The following is a 21,106-nucleotide window of genomic DNA, read 5'->3' as shown; positions in this document are numbered from 1 at the left end:
CGCAAATGGCCCGGCGTAACCCCGCTTAATTCAAAATAGGCAGGTAGAGGGCGTGTTGTATGTTAATGAATCGTGACCCCATGTAAATGAGGGCCGTTTGTACGACGCATGCTCAGAATCACGTCGCAAATACTCCTTGCTTTTGACGTGAACGTAACCTACGCCCAGCCCCATTGACGTACGCTTATGCAAACGCCATCTTTTTGGTGGTTTATCTTTACGCCTGAAAAACGCCTTAAGTAAACAGCGTATCGGGCGCAAGTACATTCTGAAATAGGCATATCTTGCTCATTTACTTATTCTAGGCGTAAATCAACGTTCACGCCCCTAGAGGCCAGTGTAAATATGCAGCTAAGATACGACGGCGTAGGAGACTTTCGCCGGTCGTATCTTAGCAACATTTAAGCGTATCTCAGTTTGAGAATACGCTTAAAGATACGAGGGCGCGGATTCGGACTTACGACGGCGTATCTACTGATACACCGTCGTAAGTAATACTGAATCCGGCTACAAGTATGTAGGCAAAAATACAAAATTATGGCAACTGGATGGCGCTATCATAGGAAATAACTATGTTCCTCATCACCATGTAGTGGCCATAATGCGGATTTTCTGCATTCACATACTCAATCTGCGGATAATGTAGCCTGAGAACGTTCGATTTTTCCCCAACTGCACAGTCCAAATTCACAGACAATTTCAGTGAACAAACAGCAATTCAAATGTTTCATTTTTATGTATTTTTTAACATTTTTATAAATATACCCCATAGTGTGTATCAAACCAATGCGGCTGCATTTTCTGATCCCACCAATGCCAGCTGCCAGTGCCCACCGTGCACCTACCAGTGGTACCTATCAGTACCCACCAGTGCCAGCTGTCAGTGCCACCTATCAGTGCCCACCAGTGCCACCCATCAATGCCCACCAGTGTTGCCAATCAATGCACATCAGTGTTTCATAATCAGTGCCACGATCAGTGCTGCCAATCAGTGTCACCTTCCAGTGCCCATCAGTGCACCCTATCAATGCTGCTTATCACTGCACTTCAGTGCCACCTAGCAATGCCCATCAGTGCCAACTTATTAGTGGCACTGAAAAGTATCAGCCCGGAATGCCGTTCCTGCAGAGCGCATGTGCCAGTCACCGGCTGCATCAAAAGTAAAAATCTCCTAAATGATGCACGCTTAGGAGATATTGACTGTACCTATAGGTAAGCCTTAATATAGGTTTACCTATAGGAAAAAATCATGCATGGGAGTTTACTCCCACCCTATCCTTTTTCTTCCTTCTTGGAATTTTTTTATTTTTTACGCTTACCCCAGATTTTGGTTATTGTTTGGATTAGCCTGTAGAGGGAACTCACAGTGGCTCAGTGCATTTACTCTTTCTGTTGAGATATCAGCCGCAACCATTGTGTAGCCACAGCAAATCAAGAATTAGAGCGTATGATGGGCCAATAACTAATAAACATGACTATTCCCATGTATATGGGAATACTAATTGTAGAAAAACAAACATATTTAATAGGGTTGTCCCGATACTAGTATCGGTATCGGGACCGATACAGAGCATTTGCACAAGTACTTGTACTCGCACAAATGCTCCCGCTACTTGGTCAGCGGGCGGAGGCTTATAGCAGAGAGGGCAGGCAGAGTTTGCGAGCGGATAGGGCGGGTGGAGTTTCTGAGCTACGAGGGCAGGTGTATGCTGCTCTCCCCTCCGCGCGCCGCGTCCTCCTCCATGTTGTGTACTGTGTCCTGTGTTTCCTTTAGTGATGCTGCTCTCCCCCCAAATGATGCTGCTGTCTGCGCTCCGTGTCCCCCTCCGCGCTCCTGCTGTCCTCCTCCATGCTGTGTCCCCCTCCGTGATGCTGCTCTCCCCCCAAGTGATGCTGCTCTCCCCCCGAGTGATGCTGCTGTCAGCACTCCGCGTCCCCCTCCGTTTTCCTGCTGTCCTCCATGCTCTGTGTCCCCCTCCGTGATGCTGCTCTCCTCCTCCATGCTGCATGTCCCATGTCCCCCTCCTGCTGCTGCCCCCCTCTGTCCTCTGTTTCCCCTCCATGTCCTCCTCCACTCCCTCTGTCCTCGTCAGGATGGAGAGCGAAGGTAGGAGCCACTAAATCCGGCTCCTACCTGTTCTGCATGAATAGAATCAGTGATCACTGACTCTGTCCATTCACATAACTGAGCATCGTAACCTGTGTTTACGATGCTTCAGTTTATGAATGGAGAGGAGCCTCAGTCTCCTGTCCATTCATTTTAGCTGAGGCTGCAGAGAAAGGGACTGGGGAATCTGTGTCCTTAGTCCCTTTCTCTGTCTCAAAAGATGAGATGTCAGGGGTGTGTTAACACCCCTGACATCTCACCCAAGCCCCCCACAGTGCTAAACAAAGAAAAAGAAATTGCAATAAATATAAATAAAAAAAATGAATTGTAAAAAATAATAAAAATAAAAAACACACTGACACCATCCACCCCCCCCCCCCTAAAAAAAAGAAGAAAGCATCAGAAAAAAAAACAACAAAAAATTGTAAAAAAAATAAAATACTGACACATGTGCCACTGTCACATGACATTAAAAAAAGTATCGATAATCGGTATCGGCGAGTACTTGAAAAAAAAGTATCGGTACTTGTTATCGGTCCTAAAAAAGTGGTATCGGGACAACATTAATATTTAAAAAATATTCATGGCACACTATATAATGGGGCCAAAATCTCTGCAGTAAACTTTACAGGCAGTGATAGCTTTTAGAACAGGTAGTTATTTTATATCACTAGAGGTATTCCAGGTGGGCAGAGGGGGCCTTAATGTTTCTGCTATCGGCCCCCATCAGACATACTTCTATACTTATAAAAATATTTAAATCAAGCTTATGGGCCAGATTCTCAGAAGAAGTACGCTGGAGTATCTACTGAATTCTCAAACCAAGATACAACGGCATTTGGGTAGATCCGACAGGCGTACGGCTTCGTACGCCTTCGGATCTTAGGATGCAATACTTTGGCGCCCGCTGGGTGGAGTTCGCGTAGTTTTCCGCGTCGGGTATGCTAATTAGCTGTTTACGGCGATCCACGAAGTTACCACGGTCGTCGCATTCTCTTACGTCGTCGCTAGTCGGCTTTTCCCGGAGTATAGTTACGCCTGCTATTTCATGGCTTATATTTAGACTAGCCATGTTAAAGTATGGCCGTCGTTCCCGCGTCGAATTTCAAATTTTTTTTTTTTTTTTGCGTTAGTCGTCCGTGAATAGGAAAGGACGTAACGCACGTCGCCGTTCAAAAAATTAAGTCGGTGCGACGTCATTTCGCGCAAAGCACGGCGGGAAATTTCAAAATGGAGCATGCGCAGTACGTTCGGCGCGGGAACGCACCTAATTTAAATGATACACGCCCCAAGCACTTGCCCGTAAAACTTGCGGTGGTGTAACGTAAATGTGATACATTACGCCGCCGCGGATTTACGCAATTCTACCTGAATCTGGCCCTATGTCTTTAACATGTTTATGACAAAAACTATAGATACAATTTACCTATAAAGCCTAGGCTATGCTCAGGTATGACATAGAAATGGATATATGACATATATAAAAAGAGATTTTATGGAACATTTGGTCCATATTTCTGGGAACAAATCTTCGAAACACTGAAATGTCAATTAAAAATACAAACACTTCAGCATACTGAATAATATTAAACTCAGTTTCCTAGAACTTCTTGATGAGGGTGGAATGAGCGTCCCCATGCTTTTTATCTCTTGGGCACCCCAGAAGAGAGATGTGCCCACCATAGTTTTCTCATTACCTCCTGCCAAGGAGTATCTCTCCTCCCCAAGGGGTCATTATCCTGTCTATATATAGATACACAGATCTCAACTGCACGTCAATGGCGGGAGTAACGGTTGTGTTTGCTTCTTTTACGATGAAATGTTTTTGTTACAAACTAGTAACCCTTTTGACTCTACGCTGCACCCACTGCTCTGACTGTCATTACGATCCTTAACAGTCACTTATAAAGGGACACACATTAGCCTCCACATTTTATTCCAGCCTTTTTCAACCTTTTTTACCCCAGAGGAAAACCTTGATTTTCAGGTCTTTGAAAACCCTTTCTAAAAATAATTCATTGGTGGTCAATGAGAAAAATGCCCCTTACATTAGGGTAGGAAGACTGCCACGTTTACAGTGGTGGAACCCTTGAAAGTCTTGGGGAACCCTTGGAAAAAATAGTTAATTGGTGGTCAGTGATAAAAAAAATGCCACTTATATTGATGGCCAGTGTGAAGAACACCCCTTACATTGGCAGCCAGTAGGGAAACTGTCTCTTTACATTGGTGGCCAGAGGGAAAAATGCCCCTTTACATTGGTGGCCAGAGGGAAAAATGCCCCTTTACATTGGTGGCCAGTGGGAAGAATAGCCTTTACATTGGTGGCCAGAAGGAAAAATGCCCCTTACATTGGTGACCAGTGGGAAGAATGCCCATACATTGGTGGCCTGTGTGAAGAATGTCCCCTACATTAATGACTAGTAGGAAGATTGCCCCTTTACATTGGTGACCTGTGGGAAGAATGTCCCCTACATTGGTGACCAGTGGGAAGAATGCCTCTTTACATTGGTGACCAGTGTCAAGAATGTCCCCTACATTGGCGACCAGTGGAAAGAATGCCCCTTTACATTGGTGACCAGTGTGAAGAATGTCCCCTACATTGGCAACCAGTGGAAAGAATGCCCCTTTACATTGATGACCAGTGTGAAGAATGTCCCCTACATTGGTGACCAGTGGGAAGAATACCCCTTTACATTGGTGGCCAGTGGGAAGAATGCCTCTTTACATTGGTGGCCAGTGTGAAGAATGTCCCCTACATTAGTGACCAGTGGGAAGAATACCCCTTTACATTGGTGGCCAGTGGGAAGAATGCCTCTTTACATTGGTGACCAGTGTGAAGAATGTCCCCTACATTGGTGACCAGTGGGAAGAATGCCCCTTTACATTGGTGACCAGTGTGATGAATGTCCCCTACATTGGTGACCAGTGGGAAGAATAACCCTTTACATTGGTGACCAGTGTGAATAATACCCCTTTACATTGGTGACCAGTTTGAAGAATGTCCCCTACATTGGTGACCAGTGGGAAGAATGCCCCTTTACATTGGTGACCAGTGTGAAGAATGTCCCATACATTGGTGACCAGTGGGAAGAATGCCTCCTTTACAGTTGTGGACAGAATGCCACACTTACAGACAGCTAAAGAGATCGCTGGCGTCCAACGACTGGCTCTGCCAAGTGGCGTAGACCCTGAAGCTGTGCAGGCATCAAACAGTGGGAACCCAAAGCAAGGAACTCATATCAGTGACAGGGGGAAGAATGCCTCCTTTACAGTTGTGGACAGAATGCCACACGTACAGACAGCTAAAGAGATCGCTGGCATCCTGCAACTGGCTCTGCCAAGTGGCATAGACCCTGAAGCTGTGCAGGCATCAAACAGTGGGAACCCAAAGCAAGGAACTCATATCAACCTCTGGAAGAACCTTGGCTGAAAATGTATGTTATATTCTAACTCTCTCCATTAGCAATTCACAAACAGCGGCCGGCAGTGTAGTTTAGAACCTGTCTCTGCTCTTTTGCTTAGTCTCAGTCTCCTTTCTCCTGATACATCACAATAACATCAACTTAATTTGAAACACCTACAAGGGAGCCTGTAATGGCTTTGGTAAGGGTGCAGAGGTCAGGATTTAGAAGCAGAGATCTCACTGCTACAATCCCCAAGAGATAAAAAAAACATCTGGGAGTGATTTACCTCTCAGCATCCATTCTAAACTGAAAATTCAGGATGACTTAGGCTTAAAAATAAATGGACTCTACCTGGAAGATGTGTCCGCTTTACATGATCCACATAAGTGAATTCTTCCTCGTCATTCCACTTGGTCTGTTAATCAGAGATGAAGAAATTGGACTGTCAGTTCTCCTGCACCCATGTAGAGAGGAGCACAAGTGCTCCGCAGTGCTGTCTGTTGCTGCAACTTGTAGATGTGATGGAGCGATAATCAGTTCTCTGGAGCTGGAAGAGTTCTGTGGTTTCTTTGTCCAAGCGAGCTGCACTGCCTCATTATATAGTACTCCGTCCAGACAGATGTGAGCACTCCACTGCTGTGCTGGAGAATGACTCCTAAGGGAAAGAAGACTTGTAATTGTTTGCTGGGTATCCAGCACTGTGTGGGCCAATCACTAGTAGGCGGATGTAAGGCTGGGAGGGGAACACACACACTATTCACACACCAGCAGCCCAGACTGGAGCAGGGGGGGGCTGTCATACGCTGACACTGATGCCTGCTACCTGTTCTGCATAGAAGACACCATAGAAAATTCCGGTGATGTTCCACAACCAGCGCAGCAGAGACAAAGAAAAATCACTGGGATAAATTGATGCATTATACAAAGAGTGGACAAAATACTGGAAACATGGGGGAAAAAATAAATAATCTCAAATTATTAACTAAAGCAGGCCATACACGGTCGAATTTCGAACAAATTTTATTTTCAAAATCAGAAAGTTTTTTTTTTTTTTGTGATCCGATGATGCCACCATTGATTTTTGAAATTTGGCCGACCAAACCTTCATGCTGCCGGGAATATTCCTTTCCCACTGGAAATATTCTTTTCTCTCCGGGAATATTCGTATATCTCCGGGATTCTTCGTTTCTCTCCGGGAATATTATTTTCTCTCCGGGAATATTCGTTTATCTCCGGGAATATTCGTTTCTCTCTGGAAATATTCTTTTCTCTCCAGGAATATTCGTTTCTCTCTTGAAATATTCGTTTCTCTCTGGAAATATTCTTTTCTCTCTGGAAATATTCTTTTCTCTCTGGAAATATTCTTTTCTCTCTGGAAATATTCTTTTCTCTCCGGGAATATTCGTATATCTCCGGGATTCTTCGTTTCTCTCCGGGAATATTCTTTTCTCTCCGGGAATATTCGTATATCTCCGGGATTCTTCGTTTCTCTCCGGGAATATTCTTTTCTCTCCGGGAATATTCGTATATCTCCGGGATTCTTCGTTTCTCTCCGGGAATATTCTTTTCTCTCCGGGAATATTCGTTTATCTCCGGGATTCTTCGTTTCTCTCCGGGAATATTCTTTTCTCTCCGGGAATATTCTTTTCTCTCCGGGAATATTCGTTTCTCTCCGGGAATATTCGTTTATCTCCGGGAATATTCGTTTATCTCCGGGATTCTTCGTTTCTCTCTGGAAATATTCTTTTCCCCCCAGGGAATATTCGTATATCTCCGGGATTCTTCGTTTCTCTCCGGGAATATTCTTTTCTCTCCGGGAATATTCTTTTCTCTCCGGGAATATTCTTTTCTCTCCGGGAATATTGGTTTATCTCCGGGAATCTTCGTTTCTCTCCGGGAATATTCTTTTCATGCACATGCGCATTTTTTTTTCTATTACGTTTCTCGCACGATTCTCCCATCATTGATCAGAAAATCGTTTGTTTTTCAAAAAATTTCCAACATGTCGGATTTCTCAAATTAGTTTGCCGCACGAAAATCGGCTGTTGCTGCAGCCAACTAACGGTGCGAAATTCATACGAAAATTATTTCGAAATTCGAACCATGTATGGCCGCCTTTAATCTCAATGGCAAAAATCTGCTGTCATTTTAAGTTAATCACTAATTAGCAATATGTGTCAGCTGTAAAGGCGGTGTGCCCAAGCAATGCGAGACAACGAAAGCTGGCCATACATGGTTCGAATTTTGTTTTGGAAATTTTGAGTTTTAAAATATTCCTTCAATTTATTAGACTTTTGTTTTTGGAAATTTTGAGTTTTAAAATATATTGAGTTTTAAAATAATTTATTAGACTTTGGTTTTGGAAATTTTGAGTTTTAAAATATTCCTTCAATGTATACATGGTTAGAATTTTTTTTTTTTTTTAATATTGAGTTTTAAAATAATCCTTCAATTTATACATGGTTAGAATTTAGTTTTTAAAAAATATTGAGTTTTAAAATATTCCTTCAATTTATTAGACTTTTGTTAGAAAATGTAGTGTTTTAAAATATTCCTTCAATTTATACATGGTTAGAATTTTGTTTTTAAAAAATATTGAGTTTTAAAATATTCCTTCAATTTATTAGACTTTTGTTTTTGGAAATTTTGAGTTTTAAAATATTCCTTCAATTTATACATGGTTAGAATTTTGTTTTAGAAAATTTAGTGTTTTAAAATATTCCTTCAATTTACTTTTCTATTAACAGGGACACATCAACGATCAGTTTGGACTGGAGTGATGAGAAAAATCAAAGGCAAAAGATGGAAATTTCTTATCTGAATGATTCTGAAAATCTGAAGATTAATGTGGTCATTAGTCGGGAAGATTTGTACTTATTGTAATGTGCATGTGCTAGGGAATGTTTAATCTGGAATCAGAACTTTCGTGGTCATGAACATTTAACCACTTCAGCCCCGAGCCTATTTTTTAAACTTGTTGTTGTTTACAAGTTAAAATCATTTTACTTTTTCTAAACAATTACTTGGAACCCCCACAATTTTTTATTTTTTTCTAACAGCCTAGAAAATTAAATTGCGGTCGTTGCAATACTTTTTGTCACACCATATTTGCGCTGCGGTCTTACAAGTCCACTTTTTTTGGGAAAAATACACTTTTTTTAATGAAAAAATAAGACAACAGTAAAGTTAGCCCAATTTTTTTTATATTGTGAAAGATGATGTTACGCCAAGTAAATTGATACCCAACATGTCACGCTTCAACGTTGTGCGCGCTCGTGGAATGGCAACAAACCTTTACCCTTAAAAATCTCCATAGGCGACATTTAAAAAATTCTACAGGTTGCATGTTTTGAGTTACAGAGGAGGTCTAGGGCTAGAATTGTTGCTCTCACTCTAACGATCGCGGTGATACTTTGCATGTGTGGTTTGAACACTGTTTTCATATGTGGGCGCTGCTCACGTATGTGTTTGCTTCTGCGTGCGAGCTCAGCGGGATGGGGCGCCCTTACGAAGTCACTCCGGGTATCATGGCAGAGGAGAGGAACGAGGGTTGCTGCGGGGGCTTCAATCTAACGTACGTAATTCCGAATGAGCTAGTATGCTAGTCATACAAGCTCATTATGGCTTTGTCTTGCAGGTTTTCATTTATTTATTTTTATGTTTTTTGGGGTATACAACCACTTTAAATATGAGATCTGGGGTCAAAAAGACCTCAGATCTCATATTTACACTGAAATGCAATAACTAAATAAAAAAAATGTTGCTTGAAAAAAAATGTCTCTTTAAGAGCTATGGCGTCTTGACGTTGCTTCCGCCCTGCAATGGTATAGAGCCGGATGGGGGCCATCTTCCCCACACTCAGCTCCATACCACACATGGGAGTGGATGCGATTGAATCCTGTCGGCAGCACCGATAAGCGGCGGAGGGCACCGGAGCGTGCGGGAGGGGGGGCCCTCTCCTGCTGCCGATAAAAGTGATCTTGTGGTGAATCCGCCACAGAGACCACTTTTATCTGAAAGTGGACCGCCCGCTAAAGAAGAGGATATCGGGGTTATTGTAGCTAGCTTCTGCCATAACAACTGTATTCCTCTTCAAACAGCCGACGTATAACAATGGCGGCGGGCGGTCCGTAAGTGGTTAAGCAATTATGTATGGTATAGAAAAATGTATGAAAGAACCATACAAAGGTATAGTGTTTGCAAAATGTTATTGATGAATAGATTATATTGGAGAGAGAGAGAGAGAGACAGAGAGAGAGAGAGAGAGACTGGCCCCGTACCTGGAGGTGCTAGAAGACCCCAAAGACAGACAGACTGAGCGCCCACAGCCTGGAAATGGAATTAGGATGGCACAGACAGACCTACAAGCCCAGGGAGAGTAGACTGTGCCAGCAATGTGACCAGGGGGTCCCGGAGGATGAGGAACACTTCCTGCTACATTGCCCCAAGTACTCATCAGTGAGGGACACTCACTTCCAGAGACTCTCCGCTCTCATCCCAGACTTCAACTCTACAGAAGAGAAGAGGAAACTCCAATTTCTACTGGGAGAAGATGAGCCAATGGTGAAGATAGCTGCCCAATATGTGACAGCGTGTCACAGACTGAGAGGGACATGAGAAACTGAGGACTTAAAAATCCTTTTTACAGACTTATGTCCATTCCCCGTTATTTTACCCCCCTTCCCCTTTTCTTATACAAACTCAACTGCTTTGGCAATGCTAACATGTATTTGGTCCTGCCAATAAAGCTTATTTGAATTAATTTGAATTGACAGAGAGAGAGAGAGACTGAGAGAGAGAGAGACTGAGAGAGAGAGACTGACTGAGAGAGACTGACTGAGAGAGATTGACTGAGAGAGACTGACTGAGAGAGACTGACTGAGAGAGACTGACTGAGAGAGACTGACTGAGAGAGACTGAGAGAGAGAGACTGAGAGACTGAGAGAGAGAGACTGACTGAGAGAGACTGACTGAGAGAGACTGAGAGAGAGAGACTGAGAGACTGAGAGAGAGAGATTGACTGAGAGAGACTGACTGAGAGAGAGATTGACTGAGAGAGACTGACTGAGAGAGACTGAGAGAGAGAGACTGAGAGAGAGAGATTGACTGAGAGAGACTGACTGAGAGAGACTGACTGAGAGAGAGACTGACTGAGAGAGACTGACTGAGAGAGAGACTGACTGAGAGAGAGACTGACTGAGAGAGACTGACTGAGAGAGACTGACTGAGAGAGACTGACTGAGAGAGACTGAGAGAGAGACTGAGAGGCTCTCTGCACACACCCGGCATATGACTTGATCCTTTAGCTGCAGAACAGGCAATAGAGATCACCCAGATTCCAGTATAAAGAAAAAACAAGAAAACCCCAGTCTGCAGAACCTTGTAAATTTATTAAGAGAGTAAAAAACTCATAATAGATTTTTTGATGTCTCTATTATGAGTTTTTTATTCTCTCAATAAATTTGCAAGGTGCTGCAGACTGGACTTTTTCTTATTTTTATTATATATATATATATATATATATATATATATATATATATATATATATATATATATATATAGTATACCCAGTACAACCCACTGGACTGATGAACATTATTGTATATACTGTATACTCCAGGTATACCCTATACTTATACATTTAAAGAGGACCCCCCTCTCCAGTCTATGAAAATGTTAATAAATAATTTCGGAAAATAAAAATTATACTTGCCTATATCCTTGTGACTTTTTCTTCAGAGTTAAGCCAGCCAAACATGGGACGAAATGTGGCCAGTTCAGCAGGGACACTCAATGTGGATGAGGCTCTCTTCCCTTCTGAACTATTGTATTGTGACAGCAGGTAGACTTCCTTCCTGTCAGAATACACTCATCAGCATTGCAGGTTATAGCTGGTTATAGCTGGCAGCACTGATTGAGCAGGAAAAATCTGTCATACACGGATCACAATTCAGTCGGTCCCTGCTGAATTGGCCACATTTTGATCCATGCATGGCTGGCTTAACCTTCAAAGCTCTATAGTTCAGCGAAGTATGCATTTTTTGCATAGCTGTAAACCAGGGGTCTCAAACTCAAATTACCTGAGGGTCACAAGACAAGTTTTCATATGCCATGGGGGGCCGCATGCAAACTTTCAAACTTCAAAAACAACAGTACTGTTGTCAGCGAACACATTATTAACCCCCAGCACTGGTGTCAGCGAGCGCATTATTACCACCAGCACTGGTGTCAGCGAGCGCATTATTACCACCAGCACTGGTGTAAGTCAGGGTTTGACAAATTTGCTTGGAATCTAGGAGCCAGCTAAAAAAGTTAGGAGCCAGAAAACGCACCCCGTCTCGACGGGCTTGCGCGCAGAAGCGAACACATACGCGAGCAGCGCCCGCATATGTAAACAGTGTTCAAACCACACATGTGAGGTATCGCCGCGATTGGTAGAGCGAGAGCAATAATTCTAGCACTAGACCTCCTCTGTAACTTAAAACATGCAACCTGTAGATTTATTTAAACGTCACCTATGAAGATTTTAAAGGGTAAAAAAGTTTGTCGGCATTCCACAAGCGGACGCAATTTTGAAGCGTGACATGTTGGGTATGAATTTACTCGGCGTAACATTATCTTTCATAATATTAAAAAAAAAATGGGGATAACTTTACTGTTGTCTTATTTTTTAATTAAAAAAAGTGTAATTTTTTCCCAAAAAAGTGCGCTTGTAAGACCGCTGCGCAAATACGGCGTAACAGAAAGTATTGCAACGATCGCCATTTTATTCTCTAGGGTGTTAGGATAAAAAATATATATAATGTTTGGGGGTTCTAATTAGAGGGAAGAAGATGGCAGTGAAAATAGTGTAAAATGACATTAGAATTGCTGTTTAACTTGTAATGCTTAACTTGTAATACCAACGGCCACCACCAGATGGCGCCAGCTCACATCTGGTGGTAATAACTTGTAATACCAACGGCTCACCACCAGATAGCACCAGCTCACTCTTTGCTCCCCCCACTTCCACCCTGCCTGCGGGCCATTTATAACTGGTCCGCGGGCCGCAAATGGCCCTCGGGCCGGTACTTTGAGACCACTGCTGTAAACTGTCCCTGATTTCGAGGGACTGTCCTTGATTTGAAGCAATGTCCCTCTGTCCCTCTTTCCCTCATTTGTCCCTCATTTGGTCTAAACCATATAGTTGTATATAAAATGTACTTTTTATCTTTCAAAAAGTGTTTCCCAGTGCTAAACCTTTCATCCAATTTCTAAATTGCTGCAATTGTACATTTAAAGCCAATATAAAGGAATAATAGTGGTAAAAAAAAAAGTCCTTGTGGATTTAATTAACCTTTTTTGGTTAATTCTCCTTTAAGGGGGTGTGACAGGGGGCGTTTCCTATGCCTACATACGTTTGTTAGTAGGTGTCCCTCATTCCCATCCCAAAATGTTGGGAGGTATGTTTTTTGTGCTGCGCTTGGAGTGTGGTTAACATTAAATGGCAATGGAGGCGCAACTGTCTGTTTGCATTTGTGCAATGTGCCTGCATTCAGGAAATGTTAAAGTGGATTTCCACCCAAAAGTGCAACTTCCGCTTTACCCCCTCCCCCCCCCCCCCCCCCGGCTTCTGTTTGTGAAACTGAGATTTTAGGAAGGAGGGGGCAGGTACCCAAATTTGACAGGTACCTGCTCCCAGTTCAGCTCTGGTCGCCTAGCTTTCCCTCCCGAAGTCCTTTGGGACATATTACAGGTCCTAAAAGACTTCACAGACCGCAGGGCCACTCACAAATGCGCAGAGGGCACCCGGCTGTAAAGCCGCAAGCTGTCCCATAGTAGAGATGCCGGCGCTGCCGAGGCAGGACACGGGGAGGACACGACTGCAGTGGGTACACCGCTGGACCGTGAGACAGGGCAGTTGCTGTTTATTAAAAGTCGGTAGCTAATTTTTTTGTAGCTGCTGACTTTTAACCACTTCAGCCCCGGACCATTTTGCTGGTCAATGACCGGGCCACTTTTTGCGATTCTGCACTGCATCGCTTTAACTGACATTGTGCGGTCGTGCGACGTGGCTCCCAAACAAAATTGGTGTTCTTTTTTTCCCACAAATAGAGCTTTCTTTTGGTGGTATTTGATCACCTCTGCGTTTTTTTTTTTTTTTTTTTTGCTATAAACAAAAATAGAGCGACAATTTTGAAAAAAAAATAATATTTTTTACTTTTTGCTGTAATAAATATCCCCCAAAAATATATAAAAAACAATTTTTTTCCTCAGTTTAGGCCGATACGTATTCTTCTACATATTTTTCGATAAAAAAATGGCAATATGCGTTTATTGATTGGTTTGCGCAAAAGTTATAGCGTTTACAAAATAGGGGATAGATTTATGGCATTTTTATTAATATTTTTTTTTTACTAGTAATGGCGGCGATCTGCGATTTTTATCGGTACTACGACCTTATGACCGACACACCGGACACTTTTGACACATTTTTGGGACCATTGGCATTTTTATAGCGATCAGTGCTATAAAAATGCATTGATTACTGTAAAAATGTCACTGGCAGGGAAGCGGTTAACACTAGGGGCGAGGAAGGGGTTAATCATGTTCCCTTATTGTGTTCTAACTGACAGGGGAGTGGGACTGACTAGGGAAAATGACAGATTGCTGTTCATACTATGAACAGACGAACAGTCATTTCTCCCCCTGACAGGACCGGGAGCTCTGTGTTTACACACACAGCTCCCGGTTTTCGCTCTGTAACGAGCGATCATGGGTGCCCGGCGGTGATCGCGTCCGCTGGGCACGTGCATCGGCACCAGGGGTGAGCAGGGGGCACGCGTGCACGCCTCTGGTGGCTAAAATGCAATATAGCAATAATAGCTTAATCGCCTTATTGCAGCCCCTCCCTGTAGGCGAGCGCCTGTTCAATCGGACGGCGCCACGCCGCTCGCGCATGCGCAGTGGGTTCCCGGCCGTGAATTCGAAAGCTGTCACTGCTGGGTGCCCACACTAGGAATGAAGATGCCGGCCAGGGAGGGGGGTAGAGGAGCGGACCCCCGGCCGGCACGTTGCTGGAATCGTGGAGCAGGTAAGTGTCTTTTTATTAAAAGCCAGCAGCTACACTTTTTGTAGCTGCTGACTTTTAATAAACTTAAAAACAGGCTGGAACACCCCTTTAAGCATGAAACCCAGAGGCAGAGGCATGATGGGACTTGTAGCTTTGCAACAGCTGGAGGTCCTTTAGTCGCATATCCCTGCCATACACTGATCTAATTTGGCAGCAGGAACTGGTCAATTTTGATCAGGATGTGGGCTCCCCCCGCCGATTATTTAATTCTGTCAAAGGGGCGTAATGGGAAATTTTAAATCAATCATATCCAACTGGCTACAGCAACTGATCAGTAAATTCTGAATTTCGCTGCTGTCAGAATACAAAGTCCTGGTCGGAGGACGATTCCTCCATCTACCACGTTTGTGTGAATGGGGGGGGATATGATGGCTGTCCGAATAAAAAAAAAAAAAAAAAGATTGTAGCGCCAGCTTTACACTTAAAACCTTGAAACCACTTAACCCCCTCCCCCTTTTTAAATCTGACCTCAGCCATGCTCATCAATAACTGACCCATCACTCCTTACTTATCCCACAGGGCAGTATCTAGTACAAACATGTTTTTTTCTAAACTAAAAGTCCTAATGCTTAAAACAATTTATATATTGTTTTTTTTGCACAGGGTAAATATAAATTCACAAAGGATATAAATATCCACCAGGCAGCGCTTATGTATATATGTGCCAAAAAAACTGAACATATCAATGATCTGATTAATTTCTGTCCATAACATGTATTAAACCCATTAAAAAAGGATTTGTAAAAGAAAACAAATAGTCCAATTAATCCCAAAAAGGAAAAGATGAAATCCTGTTTGTTGCCAGAAGACTATACCACCACGCGTGTGCTGAAAAGAGAGGGGGGGTGTGGATAGCAGCCCCCTCTTTAGAAAGACTCTTACCAGAAATCAATCAAAATACAGCATAGGAATAATCAATCAAGGATCAATCTTGGTGTATATCTCCTCAGCTGGACCGTTTTTTTACTCAGTGATCAACATAGGAAGAAAAAGGAGTTGGACATAGCGTAATCCCATTTAAAAAGTTTTAATTACATTTATACAAAATACATTTATACAAAATCCATCTAGATGTACACTCACATAAAACATAAAATCATCAGCATTTTTTTCATGAAATACCATGAACGCCCAAAGGACAGGTGTGCAGATAGCGTCTCCTACCACTCTCTGCTTTAGGAGCTGCGGGGGTAGACACCCTTCCCGCTCGTGAAATTTCACGTCGTTTACGTAAGTGATTCGTGAATGGCGCTGGACGCCATTCACGTTCACTTAGAAGCAAATGACGTCCTTGCGACATCATTTGTGGCAATGCACGTTGGGAAAGTTTCCCGACGGAGCATGCCCTGTTCGCTCGGCGCGGGAGCGCGCCTAATTTAAATGATTCCCGCCCCCGGCGGGATCATTTACATTAGGCGCCCTTACGCCGGGCTATTTAGCATAGCGCCCGCGCAATTTACGGAGCTACTGCTCCGTGAATCGCAGGCATATCAAAATATTTGCGTGGGCGCAGAGCAAAAATCGTTGCCCTTTGCCCACGCAAATATTGCGCGGATCTACCTGAATCTGGCCCCATGTGTGTGGTGCTACACGTAATAAATTCCTCGATTTTAAAACCTATATTGTTACCAGTAGATATGAAATCTTTTAAACCTCGTATAGGAGCAGTCACCTTAGCACACGTTTTGCACCTTCTGCAGGCGAAAAAACCTTTGCAATCCCAAAAAGTTTATGGTTTGGCAGGAGGGTCTAAAACTTTTTTGACCACCTTATCGCCAAAATTGGCCCCTTTTCTGTATATGAACAGGGTTTTTTTTTGGCAACGCGTAATTTAAAGTCCTATCTATACAGAGGATATGCCAATGTTGTTTAAAGATCTTCTCTATATCCTTATACTGATCGTTAAATCAGAAATAAATCCCCACTCATGTTTATTATTATTGACGGGTACTCTATTTTCTAAACAGATCTCGCGTGGTATGTTGCCCACTTCTGTAATTATTTTATCCAAAGATAGTTTATTATAGCCTTTTTGTATGAATCGTGTTTTAATGATTCCAGACTGAGAGTGAAAGTCCACATTTGACGTGCAATTTCTTCTGATCCGCATTATTTGGCCCTTAGGAATATTTTTGAGCCATAATGGTGATAGGCAAATAACTATTCTGATCTGTTTCTTTAAAATAGACCGTAGTCACTAAGGGCCAGATTCACGTAGAACTGCGGCGGCGTAAAGTATCATAGATACGTTACACCGCCGCAAGTTTTCATCGCAAGTGCCTGATACACAAAGCACTTGCAATGAAAACCTACGCTGGCGGCCTCCGGCGTAAGCCTGCGTAATTTAAAGGGGCGTGTGCCATTTAAGGTGGACCTACTGCGCATGCTCCGTTTCGAAATTCCCGCTGTGCTTTGCGCGAACTGACATCATTTTTTCAAACGGCGACGTGCGTAGCGCAATTCCGTATTCCCGGACGTCTTACGCAAACGACGTGAATTTTTAAATTTCGACGCGGGAACGACGGCCATACTTTATACAGCACATACGTGTGCTGTGCAAAGTAAAGGCACCCAAAACGACGACTAACTTTGCAACGGGAAACTAGACTAGCAGCGACGTAGCGAACGCGAAAAACCGTCGTGGATCGCCGTAACTCCTAATTTGCATACCCGACGCTGGTTTACGACGCAAACTCCCCCCAGCGGCGGCCGCGGTATTGCATCTTAAGATCCGACAGTGTAAAACAATTACACCTGTTGGATCTTGGGGCTATATATGCGTAACTGATTCTATGAATCAGTCGCATAGCTACTCTGAGAGATACGACGGAGTATCTGAGATACTCCGTCGTATCTCGGCTGTGAATCTGGCCCTAAGTCACCATCTTGTCTTATAATGTTGACATCCAAATAATGGATCTGGTCTTTACTAAAAGTGTAGTCCAACACGATATTATTCTTGTTTGAATTTAATTCGGCCATGAACTTGTGGAGAGAGCATTCACTTCCTTCCCAAATAAACAGTAGGTCATCAATGTACCTCTTATAGAGAAGCAACTGATCTCTTTTTCGTGAAAAAAACGCCTTTATAATTTATATATTGTGCTACTTGTTCTACTCTCCCTTGGTATATCTTTAACTAAAGCACAGCGACAGATGAGGACGCCATATCGTTTGGTAACAATAATATCTCAATCATATCCTGGAACATAAAAGGTTGATGGCTGTCTTAGAAAATCAACATGTAATTATGCACATGATTGCAGAGAAACTGTACTATCATGAAGATTACAGTGGTACAGAAATGTACTATATTGCAGCTTATTATCAACCATTCCATTTGGTGGTAGCAATAAAACATTTTTAAGCTTCATTTTCTTTATTTTCAGCTGGTGATCAGGTCAGTAACACACCTCCTGTCTTAGGGTGTCTCCACTCTGGATGGAGAAATAATGGAGCCACCCTTGGACAGCAGAACTGTCAGTCGAGGGGAGAGGGTAGTGTTAGGCTGGCCATACATTATACAATTTTTTCATTCTATTTCCTTTAAATTTACTTTCAACTAAGTAGTACATGAGCCTGCCTGATTGCAAAAAATCTAAAGTGTTTAGATCTACTCGCCCGCTCGCATTTGACGAGTGAAAATAGCTTGAGGGTGAGTGTGGGACCGCTTCGGGGGGGGGGGAATGGGCGCCCTGGGGAGGCGAGGTTGAATGGGAGCCATTCTCCTCCCAGTGATCAGCCAGGAAACTGGGGAAGTAAGAGGAGGAAAAGAAGGGAGCTGGCCGGATCACACAGAGCGGAGGTCTCCGGCCACTGTTATACAACTTGGATTCGAATAGCCAGACAGCCACTGTCAAACAAAGTCCCGCCTCCTATGATAGACAGCACACTGATCCAATGCCGGGAAATTTAAGTAGTGTGACGTCTATCATAGGAGCCGATCCAGGAGGCTGGACTTTGTTTGACTGCGACCACCAGGCAATTCAAATCCAGGCTGTTTCACAGTGCTGATGAGCACTGGTGAGGCTGCACTGATGAGGCTGTGCTGATGGGCACTGATAGGCTGCATTAATGGGCCCTGATGAGGCTGTGCTGATGGGCACTGATGATGCTGCGCTGATGGGCACTGATGAGGCTACACTGATGGGCACTGATGGGTTACGTTGATGGGCACTGATATGCTGCACTGATGGTCACTGATAGGCTGCATTGAGGGGCTCTGATAGGCTGCATTGATGGACACTGATGAGGTTGTTGTTATAATTTATTTTTGTAACTTAATTCTGCATAAAACATTTAGGAGTGTCATTTCATAATTTACGAGGACATGTTTAGGGGTGGAATTAGAGGCAGGGCAGGGTAGAGGTTGGGTGGGGCAACTGGCGGCGACTAACTCTTAAGGCGTGGCTAGTAGCTCATGATTTGAAATTTGAGCCCTGTACTAGCACATTTAGATGGACATGACTAACTAAGATTCAAACTCCAGCTAACACGTATTATTAAGGGAGCATGCTTCCAACAAACAAGTTGGGATTACGCAAATACACATTCACATTTAATATATTACCGTCGCTTATGTATACAGCATATCCAGAAAATAATGACCTTCAGAAATTATAATGCGGAGAGAGCTGGTTCACAGCAGATGCAGTCCAGTGTGTTTTTGTTCTGCATCAATCAAATTATTTTGCATACAGAAAAGATGCAGCATGTTCTACTTTTGAACTGGAAAGAACTGGAAGGCACTGCACTGGTGAGAACTAGAGCCATTGGCTTTCATGTCAGGCACTGTCCATATGTTTTCGATGCAGAATAAACATGCACTGAACTACATCTGGTGTAAACCAACCTGCAATGTGGCAAAACGCACCAGAACACATCAAATGCATCAACAATGCACTGGAACACACATGTCCCTACATAAAATAAAGAAAAAAAAGAGAAAAAATGCACCTGAACACACCAGAAATGCATAAAAAACGCACCAGATCGCATAAAAAAAGCATGTAAATGAGCATGCGTGAATGCATTCGGAACACAAAAAAATGTGGTGTAAACCGGTCCAAAAGGTGTCAGCAAAAATGAAACTATATGAAAATAAAACAATTTACCCACACAGGTACAGTATATTCACTTTACTGTGTGTGCTGCATTTAACCACTTAAGACCCAGACCAAAATGCAGCTAAAGGACCCAGCCAGGTTTTGCGATTCGTCACTGCGTCGCTTTAACAGACAATTGCGTGGTCGTGCGACATGGCTCCCAAACAAAATTGGCGTCCTTTTTTCCCCACAAATAGAGCTTTCTTTTGGTGGTATTTGATCACCTCTGCGGTTTTTATTTTTTGCGCTATAAACAAAAATAGAGCGACAATTTTGAAAAAAAAATCAATGGGCCAGATCCACAAAAGAGATACTCCGACTTAACTGCTGTTCAGTCTGTGTGTAACTTTGGAAACGATCCTCAAAAGGCTTTTTCCAAAGTTAGGCAGAAGATCCAGCATGTGTAATTGAATTACACTGCCGAATCTTAGGATGCAGTACCGCATCCGCCGCTGGGGGCATTTCGAGTCGAAATGCCGTTTCTAGTATGCAAATTAGCACTTAAGGCGATCCACAAAGCTTTCCAGCTTCCTTTTTGCGCCGTAAGTGTTATTTTGCAAGTGTAAAATTAGGGCTGGTTCTACAAAGTGTAAACTAGTCACACCTTGTAAAAGCCCATTCCAGCGACGGCATTTGGTATGCTTTCCCGAGGGAGAACTCCACGGCAATTTGTAAAAACAAAACCGGCATGGGTTCCCCCCCAGGAGCATACCAGGCCCTTAGGTCTGGTATGGGTTGTAAGGGGACCCCCCCTACGCCGAAAAATCGACGTAGGGGGTCCCCCTACAATCCATACCAGACCCGTATCCAAAGCACGCTACCCGGCCGGTCAGGAATGGGAGTGGGGACGAGCGAGCGCCCCCCCCCTCCTGAGCCGTGCCAGGCCGCATGCCCTCAACATGGGGGGGTTGGGTGCTCTGGGGCAGGGGGGCGCACTACGGGCCCCCCCACCCCAGAGCACCCTGTCCCCATGTTGATGAGGACAGGACCTCTTCCCGACAACTCTTGCCATTGGTTGTCGGGGTCTGCGGGCGGAGGCTTATCGGAATCTGGGAGTCCCCTTTAATAAGGGGGCCCCCAGATACCGGCCCCCCACCCTAAGTGAATGGATATGGGGTACATCGTACCCCTATCCATTCACCTGTAGGCAAAAAGTAAAAGTTAATAAACACACAACACAAGGCTTTTTAAAATATTTTATTATTCTGCTCCGGATGCCCCCCCTGTCTTCGTTATTAGCTCAATTAGCAGGGGGGGCTTCTTCTTCCGCTCTCCGGGGGTCTTCTCCGCTCTCCGGGGGTCTTCTCCGCTCTCCGGGGGGGCTTCTCCGGACTCCGGGGGGCTTCTTCCATCTTCTCCCCTCTTCCGCTCTTGACTC

General features: G+C 43.7%; 1 protein-coding gene across 4 annotated transcripts in view; it reads right to left on the bottom strand.

Moving 5' to 3' along the window:
* The window catches only part of OPN5 (opsin 5), a 195,124-nt gene extending 188,933 nt beyond the window's left edge, over window positions 1–6,191 (bottom strand). For all 4 annotated transcript variants that reach the window (XM_040348481.1, XM_040348483.1, XM_040348479.1 and 1 more), the window contains exon 1: window positions 5,863–6,191. The gene's annotated coding sequence lies outside the window, so the exon portion shown is untranslated. The remainder of the gene's footprint in view (window positions 1–5,862) is intronic.
* Window positions 6,192–21,106: the final 14,915 nt, after the last annotated feature.

Source organism: Rana temporaria, chromosome 4 (assembly GCF_905171775.1).
Source record: "Rana temporaria chromosome 4, aRanTem1.1, whole genome shotgun sequence".
Classification (NCBI taxonomy): domain Eukaryota; kingdom Metazoa; phylum Chordata; class Amphibia; order Anura; family Ranidae; genus Rana; species Rana temporaria.
The sequence above is the reverse complement of the archived record's forward strand: the minus strand, read 5'-3'. Positions and strand labels throughout refer to the sequence as shown.